The following is a 14,285-nucleotide window of genomic DNA, read 5'->3' on the forward strand; positions in this document are numbered from 1 at the left end:
ACTCCTTTCACAACCTGTGGAGACGCCTCCCCCTGGTCCTGATCCTGATCATCGACCAGATCACCATTATCTGGCTCTCCCTCCTGCTCAGATTCGGATTCAGACAGACAATCTGAGACAGCGTCATGGCTGACTTTGCGCCTTGACCTATTTCCCTGCTGCTCTTTGAACTCAGCATGTTTGCTGACCAGAAGCTTGGTCTGATCACCTTCTGGGTATGCAAATCTCCACCCCTTGGTCGCGGGTTCATACCCACAGAAGATCATTTCCTGGTATTTTGGACCACCCTCTTGCTGCAACCACTTTGGTACAGGCACCATGGCTCTGCAACCAAACGAACGGAAGAAATGCACATGTGGCTTCTGTCCGTTGAGCAAGAAATATGGGGTGTCACATACCACTGCATTGTAGCACCTGTTCATCGTGAAATTGGCCGTTTTCACTGCCTCCCCCCCAAAACTGTGAGGCAACCCAGAGTCATCCAGTAAGATCTCGGATGCTCGGACCAGATCCTTACTCCTAAGCTCTGCCACGCCACTCTTCTGAGGAGAAGTCACCTTGTGACGCATCCCCCTCTGGCGAAAGAAACCCTTTAGAGCAGACCCAGTGACCTCAGAACCACGGTCAAACTGGAAACCTTGCACCTTGGTGGAGAACCTCTGTTCCACCTCCGCAACCCAATCTTTGATCAGTTGCGCTGCTACCTCCTTAGCTTTCAGCGTGAAAACCCATGCGTTCCTAGTATAATCATCTGTCAGCACCATCAGCCACTTGGCCTTGCCCAGACTTGGCTGTGGCATACCTATAAGGTCTGCATGCACAAGCTCAAAAGGCCTTGTGGTCACTCTCTCCACCCTGGGATGGCTAAATCCCTTGTTTCTGGCTTTCCTGCAAGCCTTGCAATTCAAAGGTTTACCACATTCTTTTACCTTGCAACCTTTGGTGCACTCTGATAACATCTGGACGTCCTCACAGGACCCATGTGACATCCTCTTGTGCCACACGCAAGCACACGACACATGTGTGTGATCAGTGGCTTTCCCGGCATTCCCCTCACCCTCCAGAGGTGATTCTAAAACAAAGAGGTTGTTTTGATCCTTTCCAACACGTACGAGCTCCTTCCCATCTCTGGAAATTGTACAAACATTTTTTTCAAAACTCACAGAATATCCCTCCTGCAAAAGGCATGGTACAGACAGTAGGCTATGTTTTAACTCAGGGAGAACATAAACCTTCAATTCAGCCTGTAAAAAAGAGACGAACATGTTACAAACATGGGTTACACGGCCCTGTGAACCTGTAGCAAATCTAACTGTTTTCTCAGTTGAAACAGCCTTGCAGTTCCACATTTGTCCATCAGGTGGCGCTGATACCAAATGGGCATTCGCAGCTGAGTCAACAACCCAACGAAGCACTCTCCCCCCTCCGGAGCTGACCTTCTTTGTTGCCTTAGCAACTGCCTTCCTGCTGCCCCCGACCTTGGAGCTGCAGGTGTCGTTGCTGTCCAAAACCGCCATAGAAGCAGTCAGCTGATAAACTTTCTCACGCCTGCTCAGTCTGTTGCCATGGAAACCTGGCTGGTTCCCATGGGAAATGTCCTTGGGACCTTCCTGCCCTTTGTCTCGCTGTGGACAGCTTCTGCGCAGGTGCTCCGGAGAACCGCAAGCAAAACATCTCCGAATGGAAAACTTTGCAACTTTGCCTTTGGTCTTTTCTGCCCCCCCAACCTCTCCAGCAGCCCTCCTCCTTGAGGCTTTTCTGCCGTTGGGAAAATGGCTTTTGGCTTCCAGCTCTGTGGTTTCTCTGCAAACCCCTTCCAGCTCCTGCCAAACAGCCTGGGCACTCTCAAGACCCTTGGAATGGCCTTTCTGGCCTGCACCCCCAAACTTAGGTGCACAGCCTGCAGAGGAACAGCTTGCCACTGCTTTCCTCTTTCCAGCTTTCAGCAGCTTCCCAGCACACGGCTGCTCATCTCTCTGGCGTGTCAAAGCATCGCAGCAGCTTTCAGACACGGCTTCAGCCCACTTTGGGCTTTCTGGGCATTCCTCAGCCCCTCCTGGACGTCCCTCAGGCTGGCGTCTGGCCCCCTCTGATGTGGCTCCCACTCTTCTCAGTGCCTGCCACTCTCCCCAGGGCTCCTTCCCGTCTGCCTCTTCAAAAGGGACGGAGTACGATTCATGGCTGTCTGCCATCTCTCCCCCGGGGGCCCAGCCTACTTACAGGTACCTCCCGGTCCGGCAGATCAGATCCTCCCAGCGAACTCCTGGCTGGCACCAGCTACGCCTTAGCTGGCCTCTGGCTGCTCCTCAGCCGATTCTGCCTGCAGTTTCACTTCCCAGTGAGCTCCCTTCGCTTCTGCTGGCACCAGCTTCTCCTTAGCTGGCCTCTGGGTGCAGCCCTCTCACACGCACGAACGTTGCTTATCTTTATTGCTGATCTCCCATAACCTATTGGAAGTGAGTCAAGGGGTCCGGCACACTTCCCTGCGCCTCCTCTGACCCTTCGGAGACCTTTGACTCAGCAGAGCGTAAAACACAGCGGAAGTAGAAGCTTGAAACGTTCTGTCGTGTGGTGGCAATAACTCAGGCTGACACGCAGCTCTCCTTATCTTAAAGTCTTTATTCTCGTACAGATCAACACATCGTAAATCTTCCCGGTGAGTCGCAACTCATGTTGCTCCTTCCTCCATAGAGCAAACACACAGACTGAAAGAACACAGAGAAACCACACCCCTTCCGTGTTCTATGCCCGCCCTCTCAGAATGTGAGGCGTCATCACTCAGAACTCTTAACCCTGTAAGTTCTGACTCTCTCAACAGAAGAAACCCCCAAGGATCATCTAGTCCAACCTGTTGCTATGCAGTAATGTCAATGAAAGCATTTGGGACAGATGAACATCCAACCTCTGCTCAAAAATCTTCAGTGAAGGAGAGTCCACCACCTTCTGAGGTTGTCCTACTGTCGAAGAGCTCTTACAGCCAGAAAGTTCTTCCTGATGTTTAGCTGGAATCTCATTTATTTTACTATGCTTGTAATTATGTGCAGTATTTATTTTTGTAAATGTTGTAGGCCGCCTTGGGCATGGTTTGAACTATGGAAAGGTGGCATACAAAGAAAATTATGTTTGTTTGTATGTGTTGAATGCCATCCAGATGTGGCATAAGTTTGATAAGCTGCTTATAAAATAGCAATTATGGGATTTGAAAAACGTATTAATAGATTTTCCATCTGCTGGTTGTTGACTTTGTTGAGCGTCAAACACGCCACACTGCTTGTACTTAGCAGCCAGATGGGCAGGGTATAAATAATAAAATTCTTCTTCTTCTTCTTCTTCTTCTTCTTCTTCTTCTTCTTCTTCTTCTTCTTCCTCTTCCTCTTCCTCTTCCTCTTCCTCTTCCTCTTCCTCTTCTTCCTGCCATAATATTTAACAGAACTTTCTATTTGTCATAACACCAACACATTTCCCAGTTCTGTGCCCCTGTGGTAGCCACCAGTGGTATGGAACAGGAGGAGAGGATGCAGAATTTTGCACCACCAAGAGTGTTTGATGCAAGTTGTACTAAATATCCCCATCATCTCTTACCACTGGCTATATTGGCTGGGGCTGATGGGAGCTGAAGTTCAAAAACATATCGAGGGCCACAGAATGTCCCTCCCCCATTCTCAAAGCAGCTAGTTTTGTGTGTGTGTGTGTGTGTGTATGTGTGTGTGTGTGTGTGTGTGTAGAAATTCAGCTGTGTAAGAAGGTTTTTCTACATGCTTCCTCAGCTGTAGTTTCTATGCTTTATTTTTACATGTTTCTTTCATATTTTAACTAATCAATGCACCTCTAAATGTTGGATAATGAGGCTGGCAGTACCTGAATGCAAAAGAAGGATTAGTTCAATTTGGTTTTAATATCTATTATTTAAAGCCAATATGGGAGATTCCAGGGATAATGAGAGTCGAACAATACTTTGTGTTCTGATTCATTACACCACAGCCTTTGTTATCCTGTATATTTTGTTTCAGTAATGTCACCATTTGTTACTCTTGGCCAGTCCATTTCCAAATCCCTGCCAGATCATGCCACATTCGCTCGGTTCATTTAAAATTATCTGCTGAAATTATTGATGAAGCTTTGTTTGTTCATATTCCTTACACAGGATGTGATTCCAAACAATTCCATCTCTCACATCAGCATACACAAAGAGGTTCCTTGTTTGTACAGCCTCTTCGTTCTTTGTCCTGTACTGCTTAATTAAGGATGTAATGGTGGTTATTATAGTCTTCATTTTTTTTAGACTGGCTTGGAAGTAATGAGGTCTGAGGCAAAGAACCGAATGCTATTTAATTCAGATCAACTTACTTTTTAAAAAGCCATTCACAAAAGTTCATCCCTAGGATGTTTGCTTCAGAAATGGTTTGTACCTACATTTTTCTCCTCTTATTTTACACTGGGTCCCACTTACCAAGTCAGAATTATATAAAATATTGGGAGGGCAGGGAATACCTCTACAAATGGTAGGTTCCTGTTCCTTAGCCTAATGAAGAAAATCTAGTTTGTGATCAAATTAATGAAACACAATGTTGAAGAAATGTGAGGCCACTTCTTTCAAATTTTGTTGCTGCTGGAAGTTGGGTCTTTTTAATGATGACTGTTCTAAGCGCATGTTTTAGAATTGTTTTGTGCAGTTTAGCTGAGCTTTATCTACAGTTTTATTTCTACACTACTTAGAGAGCTCTTTGATCAATCAGTCTACGCAGCTTCTAAAATAAATCATATTTCACATGGCAAAAAAGGATTTTAATGTCACCTTGGCAGCCTAATCAAAACGCATGCATTGAAATCAATAAGCAAATAAGGCAGCTGCAATATGCATACCTATTGTGGCCTCTTAGATTAAGCATCAAGGGGGAAACTTGCGGAAATGTGACACTTTCATTGCTTGTCCTATAAATCACAGATGGCCTTAAAGTTGGCAGTTGTCTCTCCACTGCTGTCCCCCCCTCTTTCTATGAGAATTTGGTTGTAAGGAATTTATATCTCCACTCAACACCAAAAAACATATCACTGTGCTCATATAATTTTCTGCTGGAGCATTGTAGGGAATGCTGATTGCAACAATGGATGTGTTGCATTGGACATCACATTCCTGGATGCAAATGCATCCCTTAAATGCTTACATGACTACATCAGAAGTGGGAGATCTTGTTCAGTCCAAGGCCTGCATTTCCTTTTGGGCAACCTTCCCAGGCTATATGTCAGAGGCAAAAAGTGGACAGGACGAGGGACTTCTCACCTCTGTACAACAGCCTACATTCAGCCACAGGGATATAGGCTTCTATTGCCCTCCCCTCCAACAAACAGGCATCTGTCCATCATCCATTCTTGGAAAAGAGTAAACTGGGAGGAGATATGATAGCCATCTTCAAATATCTCAAGGGCTGTCCCATGGAAGAAGGAACAAGTTTGTTTTCCCCTGCTCTGGAGGATAGGACTTGAACCAATGGCTTCACGTTACAAGAAAGGAGATTCTGACTGAACATCAGGGAGAACTTTCCAACAGTAAGAGCTGTTGGACAGAGGAATGGTCTCCCTCAAGAGGTTGTGGACTCTCCTTCCTTGGAGGTTTAGAAGCAGAGGTTTGATGGCCATCTGTCATGGATGCTTTAGCTGGGATTCCTGCATTGCAGGCAGTTGGACTAGATGATCCAACTCTGCGATTCTATTATTCTATGATCCAGGGAAGCAAGAGGTGTCATCACAATTCAAGGAAACTTTTTTGGCCAGGCAAAAACAAGAGGGGAGCAGCCAGCGAGAGGAGTGGCCTGGGATGCCCCACCCTTGTCTACATGAAACAACCAGCCAATATCTGAACGTGAAGACATACTGCTAAATGTGTGATTTGACTCCATTGAAAAGTGTTTGCATGTGAGGCAAACTGAGGTGAATTCTCCTGCAGTGTTTTTTGTTTTTTTTAAAAAAGTGTGATCTCATTCGCACATGCAAATTGTCACTTGATAAAACAGTGCTCACAGTATTAGCAGACTGCCTCTGAGACATATGTGAATTTGAAACCTTGATCCCTTGATGTATTCACAGCTGCTGGATATTCAGATAGTTTGCTACCACCGTCTCCCCCAATGGACTTCAATGCAACCCTACTCATTGTAAGACCCAATGCATGGCCTCCTCAGAATTAAGCCTCACCAAGTTCAATAGGATTTATTCCCAGGGAAGTGTTTATGGAACTGCAGCCTCAATCTACCAATATACAGAATCAAACCAGCCTGGGTTATAAACTAGCTCTTAAAAAAAGAAAGAATGGATCATCTATTTTCTCTGTCTTTATTCTTGGGGGTAAGCATGACATCTGCTGAGGCTGCTTAAGAAGTTAGAAATCCAATATTTTTGCTATATTTGTTCTCCCTTATGTGGCATGTCACCTCAAGGCATTTTTTGAAACAGAATCTTGAAGAATAAACTCATCCTGATGCACATCAAAAGCCCCCTTCAAAACTAAGATGCTTCCAAAATGCTCCTCAACTGGATTTCTTCCTCAGATTTTGGAGCTTTTGTTACATTTATATCTTGCCATTCTTCCATCATGGAACTGAAGGTGGTGGATATGGAGTTTCCAGGTGTTTTCCGATCTGGGTGCTGGCTGGATCTGCTTAGCTTCAGCAAGATGGCTGCTTTATGTGCCTCTAGGTCCTGAAGTACTTGGTTCTGTCTCCCAAGAGGAACTGTTAAATTAGGAATAAACCTGGGCCAGGACTTTCAGCTCAGGGTTTGTTTATTATTATTTTTTAGCAATTCATGGTGGGAAGAAATGAAAAGACTTCTTTATATTAGTAGGAGGATGGGATTTCTCAATGAATCAAGCAAGTTGGCTTACCTTAGATTGGGGTGACGTGAATATATGTGTTGGTACTTCTGCATTCACAAATCCTCACAACCATCAAACTCCTACCCATAATTCCTGGAATCTATATGAAAAAGACCCCACTATACAATGTAGTAGGGACGCGGGTGGTGCTGTGGATTAAACAACAGAGCCTAGGACTTGCCGATCAGAAGGTTGGCGGTTCGAATCCCCGCGACGGGGTGAGCTCCCATTGCTCGGTCCCTGCTCCTGCCAACCTAGTAGTTCGAAAGCACATCCAACTGCAAGTAGATAAATAGGTACCACTCTGGCGGGAAGGTAAACGGCATTTCCGCGCGCTGCTCTGGTTTGCCAGAAGCGGCTTAGTTATGCTGGCCACATGACCCAGAAGCTGTATGCCGGCTCCCTCGTCCAATAAAGCGAGATGAGCGCTGCAACCCCAGAGTCGGCCACGACTGGACCTAATGGTCAGGGGTCCCTTTATCTTTACCTTTATACAATGTAGTATCATTCTGGACCCAGATACATAGCTCGAAGGACTTGCGATGGCTTGGACCTACTGGAAGGAATGCGGTTAATCTGCTCTCCCCTTCCTGAAATGGCAGAGTGGTCATTAGCAAGGGAAGACAAACAACAAACAAAGCTCATCTAAGGGGGGGGGGGGAGGTTGAAGCTGACATTCACCAACACAAATTGTTGAGAGGAGCACCTTCCAATGCAATGAGGGCGATGTCAGCTTCAGCCCAAGTCGCCTAACGTTACATCCCACCCGAGGATGAGAATAGATTGGCTCAGCATTTCAGCCATCACCAGCTTCCACCTGCCTCCACCCTGTCATGCATTAGTAGGAAATTGCTTCCCAGAAGCCAGGTGGCACTTATTTATTTCAAGAACAAGTCAAACTGGAATATTGTTTCTCAATCTAAAGAAATTAATTCTGGAGTCATGCACTCTGCTGCACTTCATGTTGAACATTAGACACTGTATGCAGCTAGGTAGCACTAATAGCACCTGAGGCAATTTCCTTTTTATTCACTTTCTCCCCTCCTGCCAGCTGGAGTCTGGACTAAAAATAGCATCGTTGGTGACAGAATAATGAATCCTAGCGATAAGTGTATTCCGCAGCAATGCAATGAGCTCATTATCTACGTGTTAATGGATGAACAATGCAGAAGAGGGTGGGGGGAGGGACTGGGCAGTGACATACAGTTACAATAAAACTTCAGATTCCATTTCCTTCTTTCTAACGAAAACAAAAAGGGCAGCTTTGAAGGTTATGAAAATTGTAGCCTGACTGGCTGCTTTCAAGGTACTTAATTAAAAATGCACACAACAAACTCGTCTTAATCCAAGGAACCCCTCTGTGTAAGAAATTATTGGATCCTGTGCTCACTGAAATTGCAGCAATTATTTTTTTTGTGGGAGGGGGGCTGCAGGAGCAGGGGAATGATATATACGACATGATCCAGCCAAAGTTACATCTTTCAATGGCCCGTAGTTAGCGATGAAACAATTAAGAACAAGAGGGAATCAAGTCTTTCCTACTGACATCAGTGTGACTTCAAATTACTTAACTTTAGTTGGGTTATGCCCGCAGTGTTTGACGCATTGTGTTTATGCATGCAGACTTGCAGTGTCCTAAAATACACACCTTAATCATCATACTTTTTGAAGCAGAGAATTGATGGAAATGATATCAGATCAAAGGCTAGGACTCAAACTTCCAAGAAAGCAGGGTTTGGATCTTAAATCACTACCTTGAAGAAATATGTAACATTCATTTCTCCTTCAAATCTATCCAAATTAGCATGCATTACTATTATATTACTGTGGAAGGCAAATCGGAAGAGGGGCAGAACTATCCAAAACACTTTTATATCTATCAAAATATACTTGTGCAACTATTACTGCAGGAGACAAGTACAGTGGTACCTCGGGTTACAGACGTTTCAGGTTACAGACGCTTCAAGTTACAGACTCCGCTAACCCAGAAATAGTACCTCGGGTTAAGAACTTTGCTTCAGGATGAGAACAGAAATTGTGTGGCGGCAGCGGGAGGCCCTATTAGCTAAAGTGGTGCTTCAGGTTAAGAACAGTTTCAGGTTAAGAACGGACCTCCAGAACGAATTAAGTACTTAACCCGAGGTACCACTGTAAAACAATCTGAAACATGTTTAGTTATCCATAAATCCATAAATCCCAATGAAGCCAGTGGGACATTTCCTGGTAGATATGTTTAGGACCATGGTCTTTGTGATCATTAGCACTATTATTGTCTAGAGATATAGTCATTATGTGTTAGTTTATTATAGTATTGGTGCACTCTTAGCAACACCATCTTCAAAAGTGGTCTGCAACTTGATGCTATTCATGTTTACTTCAAAGCAAATCTCGCTCAGTTCAATAGAACTCTCTCCAAACCAAGTTTGAATAGGATTACAGCTTTATTTATCTCACTACATTTTGTATGTAGTAATTCTACTGGTAATATAGCATAAATATGAGCTCTCTCATGGCACATATTACAAATAGCAGTGGTCTTTCTAGGCACTTGCAGAAGCATTAGTACAGATGGTGAAAAGTTAGAATCACAATCCTATGGATCTTCTGGGACTGCAGTGGTGGGATTTTGTACATCTACAATTCCAACACACAGGCTACATTGCTTAAAATATGCATTTGATTTCAGCCTTTTGTGTTCCAACCTACAGGTGCACACCCAAAATAGCACAAGCAAAGCTCAGAGATGCTTTTTCATGTCCTTTGAGAAGACTATTCTAATTTGGAGGATGCAGATTAGGAGTAAAGTTCAAACACTGTGATTTAGGAGTGACCAAAGGCAGGAAGACAGGAGATGTGTCCGTGGCTGAAGAGCACTGTAGACATGGCAAATGGGGAAAAGAATCCATTAATACAAATGAGGGCTGAACTGAATGTTCTCAGACAAATGTATGTGTCATGTTTTGGGGAGGTGAATGGGTGAAAAGAGAAAAGGGGGGTGGGATACATTCCAATGCATCTTGGGGGCACCTTAGGCATTGAGGATAAGGGTTTATATTTTTCATTTATTAGTGATAAGACATAAGAGACTGTAGCATCCAGAGATGCCTGCCTGCCTGCCTTTCTTCCTCCTCCTCTTCTTCTTCTTCTTCTTCTTCTTCCTCCCCTCCTCCCTCCCTCCCCCCTCCCTTCTGTGGGATGTAAAGGTGCAGTCAAGTGCAACATTCCGAGAGAGAACTAACGGCCAGTTTGTCGGTTGCTGGTAGTTTTGAAGGATAGCTGCTCAGTTGCAGTCACTTCAGGACCAACTTCCCTCTGCTATGGTTTATTTGCTTGTTATGTAACCTAAGCCTGCCTTCAGATACAGTTCTGTAAACCTGAATGAATCTGAGAGTAAAATAGTTTTATATTAACATGAATCAGATTCGTGTGTGTATTCTTTAAGAGGGATTCAAAGGGATTGTTAACCAGGAAAGGCATCTTTATTAGAAGAACTCAGACGAGTCAGCAACAAGCTGATGGCTGCATAAAGGGGATTGTTTAACTCTGCTAAACTAAACCTTCCCACACCTTCCTTCCTTCCCCTTCTTTCTTTCTTTCTTTCTTTCTTTCTTTCTTTCTTTCTTTCTTTCTTAAAAATCCCTTCTTCCCTTCTTGGTTTAAACAATGTCACCTTTGTGACATAAAAATTTACACAGAAACACATCATTGCTTGTTTTAACTCGCTTGTGGGAACAACTCAGAGGCTGTGAAAGAAGGAAGGTTAACAACAGAAATAATTAGAGGAACCATCGGAAGTGACTATGAAAAGCGGTAGAAGTATGAGATGATCAGAACCCTCCGAACTTGAATCATGGGAAGTCCTATTAAAAATTTATAATTTGGCAGAATATTCAGATTATTTTATATGTATATGTATAATTTGGAATATTTAAGGTGATTGGATTGGATTGTTGAAGTGGAAAATTTAATAAAAATGATTTTTATAAATAAATAAACAATTTCACCTTTGCTTTCTCACAGTAGCAGCTCCTTCTCCATCTTTCTGGTGCCATCTCATCCAACCAAGCAGAGGTTGGGTAGCCATCTGTCATGGATGCTTTAGCTGAGATTCCTGCATTGTAGGGCGTAGGGGTCCCTTACAACTCTAAGATTCTATGACTCTAAGGCATTTAAGGAAGAAAGGAACATAGGAAACTGCCATATACTGAGCCAGACCAAAGGTTCACTTAACACAGTATTGTTTACACTGCCTGATTCTTTAGGGTTTCATACAGGGAATTCCCCCCAGCTCCACCTGGATGAAAGAAGATGCTCTACCACTGAGCTATGACCCTCCCTCCCTCCACTCACTCAGGGATGAACGACTCTGTCAATTTTAGTTTGTTTCCACTTCTCTTTTTTCCAATCTGAAATTCCGTTCATCACATTTCCGCATCGATGTGCAATTAAAAAACACTTCATGAAAATTTGCCAGCACTTTAGTGCACATTTCTCCCAATATATGCATTTTTTAAAATGCAATTGTGCGTAATCTGTGCATTTTTGCAAGCAACCTTGGCACTGTGGCACTGAAGCTATTCATGCCTGCCCCAGGTATTCAAAAGTACTTGGGATGCCTCTGAACATCACTTGCTGGCATATGTGCCAACTCTATGGGGCAGAGGACAGCTCAGACCCCCAAAGTTTGCGGGGACAGGGCTGAGCCCTCCAGTCTTGAGGGGCCAGGCCCCACTGAGCCTCCCTGAGATTTGCATCTCTGTTTTTGAATTATGGTGCTGGAGGAGACTCTTGAGAGTCCCATGGACTGCAAGAAGATCAAACCTTTCCATTCTTAAGGAAATCAGCCCTGAGTGCTCACTGGAAGGACAGATTGTGAAGCTGAAGCTCCAATACTTTGTCCACCTCATGAGAAGAGAAGACTCCCTGGAAAAGACCCTGATGTTGGGAAAGATGGGGGGCACTAGGAGAAGGGGGCGACAGAGGATGAGATGGATGGACAGTGTTCTCGAAGCTACAAACATGAGTTTGACCAAGCTGCGGGAGGCAGTGGAAGACAGGAGTGCCTGGCGTGCTCTGGTCCATGGGGCCGCGAAGAGTCGGACACAACTAAACGACTAAACAACAACAACAACTAGGCCCAGGAAACATAGGAAGCACCGTGCTCAATTCAGCCAAAGGTCCATGTTGTCCAACATCTGGGTCTTGCAGTGGACAAGCGGATGCCTGTAGGAAGCCTGCAAAAAGCATCTGAGCGAAAGAGCACTCTCCCCACTTGTGATTCCCAGTAACCATGTGACATGGGGGGAGGGGCTTGTGCTCACGTGACTTCTATATAGGATGCACATCATAGCACATGCACATATATGTATAAGCAGTACCTTAGAAACAGAAAGGACTAGAAAACAAAGTGAGATGGAAGGAAAGTAGCTGATGTCTTGATGAGAAACAGCAGTTGTACTTTAGGCAAATTGTGGCTGTAAGAAAAAAATTCCAAAACAAACATCTTCATAAAACAATGGCTGAATCTATCCAATAAACTGAGCTCTAATTCACATCTGTCACAAGTCTAATATCTTTGTCTGCTCCGCACGCAACTTTCACAAAATCTCCAAACACGTCAAATTATCAGCAAAAAAACAAAAAAACAACCCTTCCTCAGACAATAGCTCATCAAGTCTGATTTGCTGATACCCTTTTACAAGTAGCAACCCAAAGCTGTGCTTCAAAACTGCAATAATTACAAGACAATTGTTCGGCACAGAGCCTTATCGTTTTAATGAATCAAAGATATAAAAACCAGGCTCTCTTTAGATATAGCTCATTTGAATTAAAGTATTAATAATAACTTCTTCCAATCAGGGACAGATAACAAAGCCCCATTGTGAGCTTCAAGCAGACATTTTGAAACTCAGATCATTCTGCTCTATTCCATTTGTAGCATTTGACGATGCATATATTTATACAGTGTTTAGATGTTTAAGAGAATGTAAGACTGCAATTCTACCCCTACTTACCTAGAAGTAAGACTCATTTAATCCAGTAGGACTTAACCTCTGAGTAGACATGGTTAGGCAAACACAGGAAGCTTTTACAGTGGTACCTTGGGTTACAGACGCTTCAGGTTGCAGACTTCGCTAACCCAGAAATAGTACCTCGGGTTCAGAACTTTGCTTCAGGATGAGAACAGAAATCGTGTGGCGGCGGCGGGAGGCCCCATTAGCTAAAGTGGTACCTCAGGTTACGAACAGTTTCAGGTTAAGAACGGACCTCCAGAACGAATTAAGTTCTTAACCTGAGGAAACTCTGTATTACATTTAGACTTTCATACTTGAAGCGTATCTGGGTGGTCATCCTTAGGGCTGGTTTGCTCACAAATGAAAGTCTGCATTTCTAACCTACCATGCTATTACAGCCCACCAAACATATATAATGACCTGCTAGTACAACCTTGACATTCTGTCTGTTTCTGCAGTTCTAGGCAGGCAGTAAAAAACAAGCAAACCATGAATTTCCCCCTCACTTTACAGCTTTAGTCATAGGATGCTAAAATTCCCCCTTTCCTTGAGCCTTTTGTGGGGGCTATGAATATGTACAAAGTTCACTGACTATGACAAGGAAAGCAAGAGAATCTTTGGGTTCCCTGGGTAACCGGATGATATTGTCTGCCTTCCCAGCAGCTGATAGCACAGTGTGGGGTGATAGGAGTATCTTTGTACAACTGAGGCCACAGGGGGCTCTCTACAGGACCACGTCAAAGACATTTTGGTCCCTAAGGCAAAGGACAATACGGCACACTCCATTCCATATTCAGAAGCCAATGGACCTGCACGGGGGTGAGGAATCTCAGACTTGAGGGCCAAATGTGGCCCACTAGGCTCTCAATCTGGTCCTGAGGATGTTTCCCATGTCTCAGCACCCCCTCAGCCACAGTTCCTCTGAGTAAACTGTTGAATTAAGAGTAGCAAAATCACAGCTAAGAAGCTCAAATCATATACAGTGGTACCTCGGGTTACAAACGCTTCAGGTTACAAACTCTGCTAACCCAGAAGTAGTACCTCGGGTTGAGAACTTTGCCCCAGGATGAGAACAGAAGTCGCGTGGCACCAGCGGGAGGCCCCATCAGCGAAAGCGTGCCTCAGGTTAAGAACGGTTTCAGGTTAAGAACGAACCTCCAGAACGAATTAAGTTTGTAACCCGAGGTACCACTGTATATGACTGACACCCTTCTTTGGACATTGAACCAACACCCAGACTTTAACCTTCAAAAACTTTACTTGCAGAGACATAGTTATGGATGAATTAAAACATAATATTTACAGTCACATGCTTCTCCAAGCATGGGCTTACAGTCTCTTCTTCTGACTTCCAAACAACTGTATTTTCCCAGTGGCGTAGCATGGGGGGTGCAGGGGGG

The sequence above is a fragment of the Podarcis filfolensis genome (genome assembly GCF_964270895.1).
Source record: "Podarcis filfolensis genome assembly, chromosome: 12".
In the NCBI taxonomy this organism is placed as follows: domain Eukaryota; kingdom Metazoa; phylum Chordata; class Lepidosauria; order Squamata; family Lacertidae; genus Podarcis; species Podarcis filfolensis.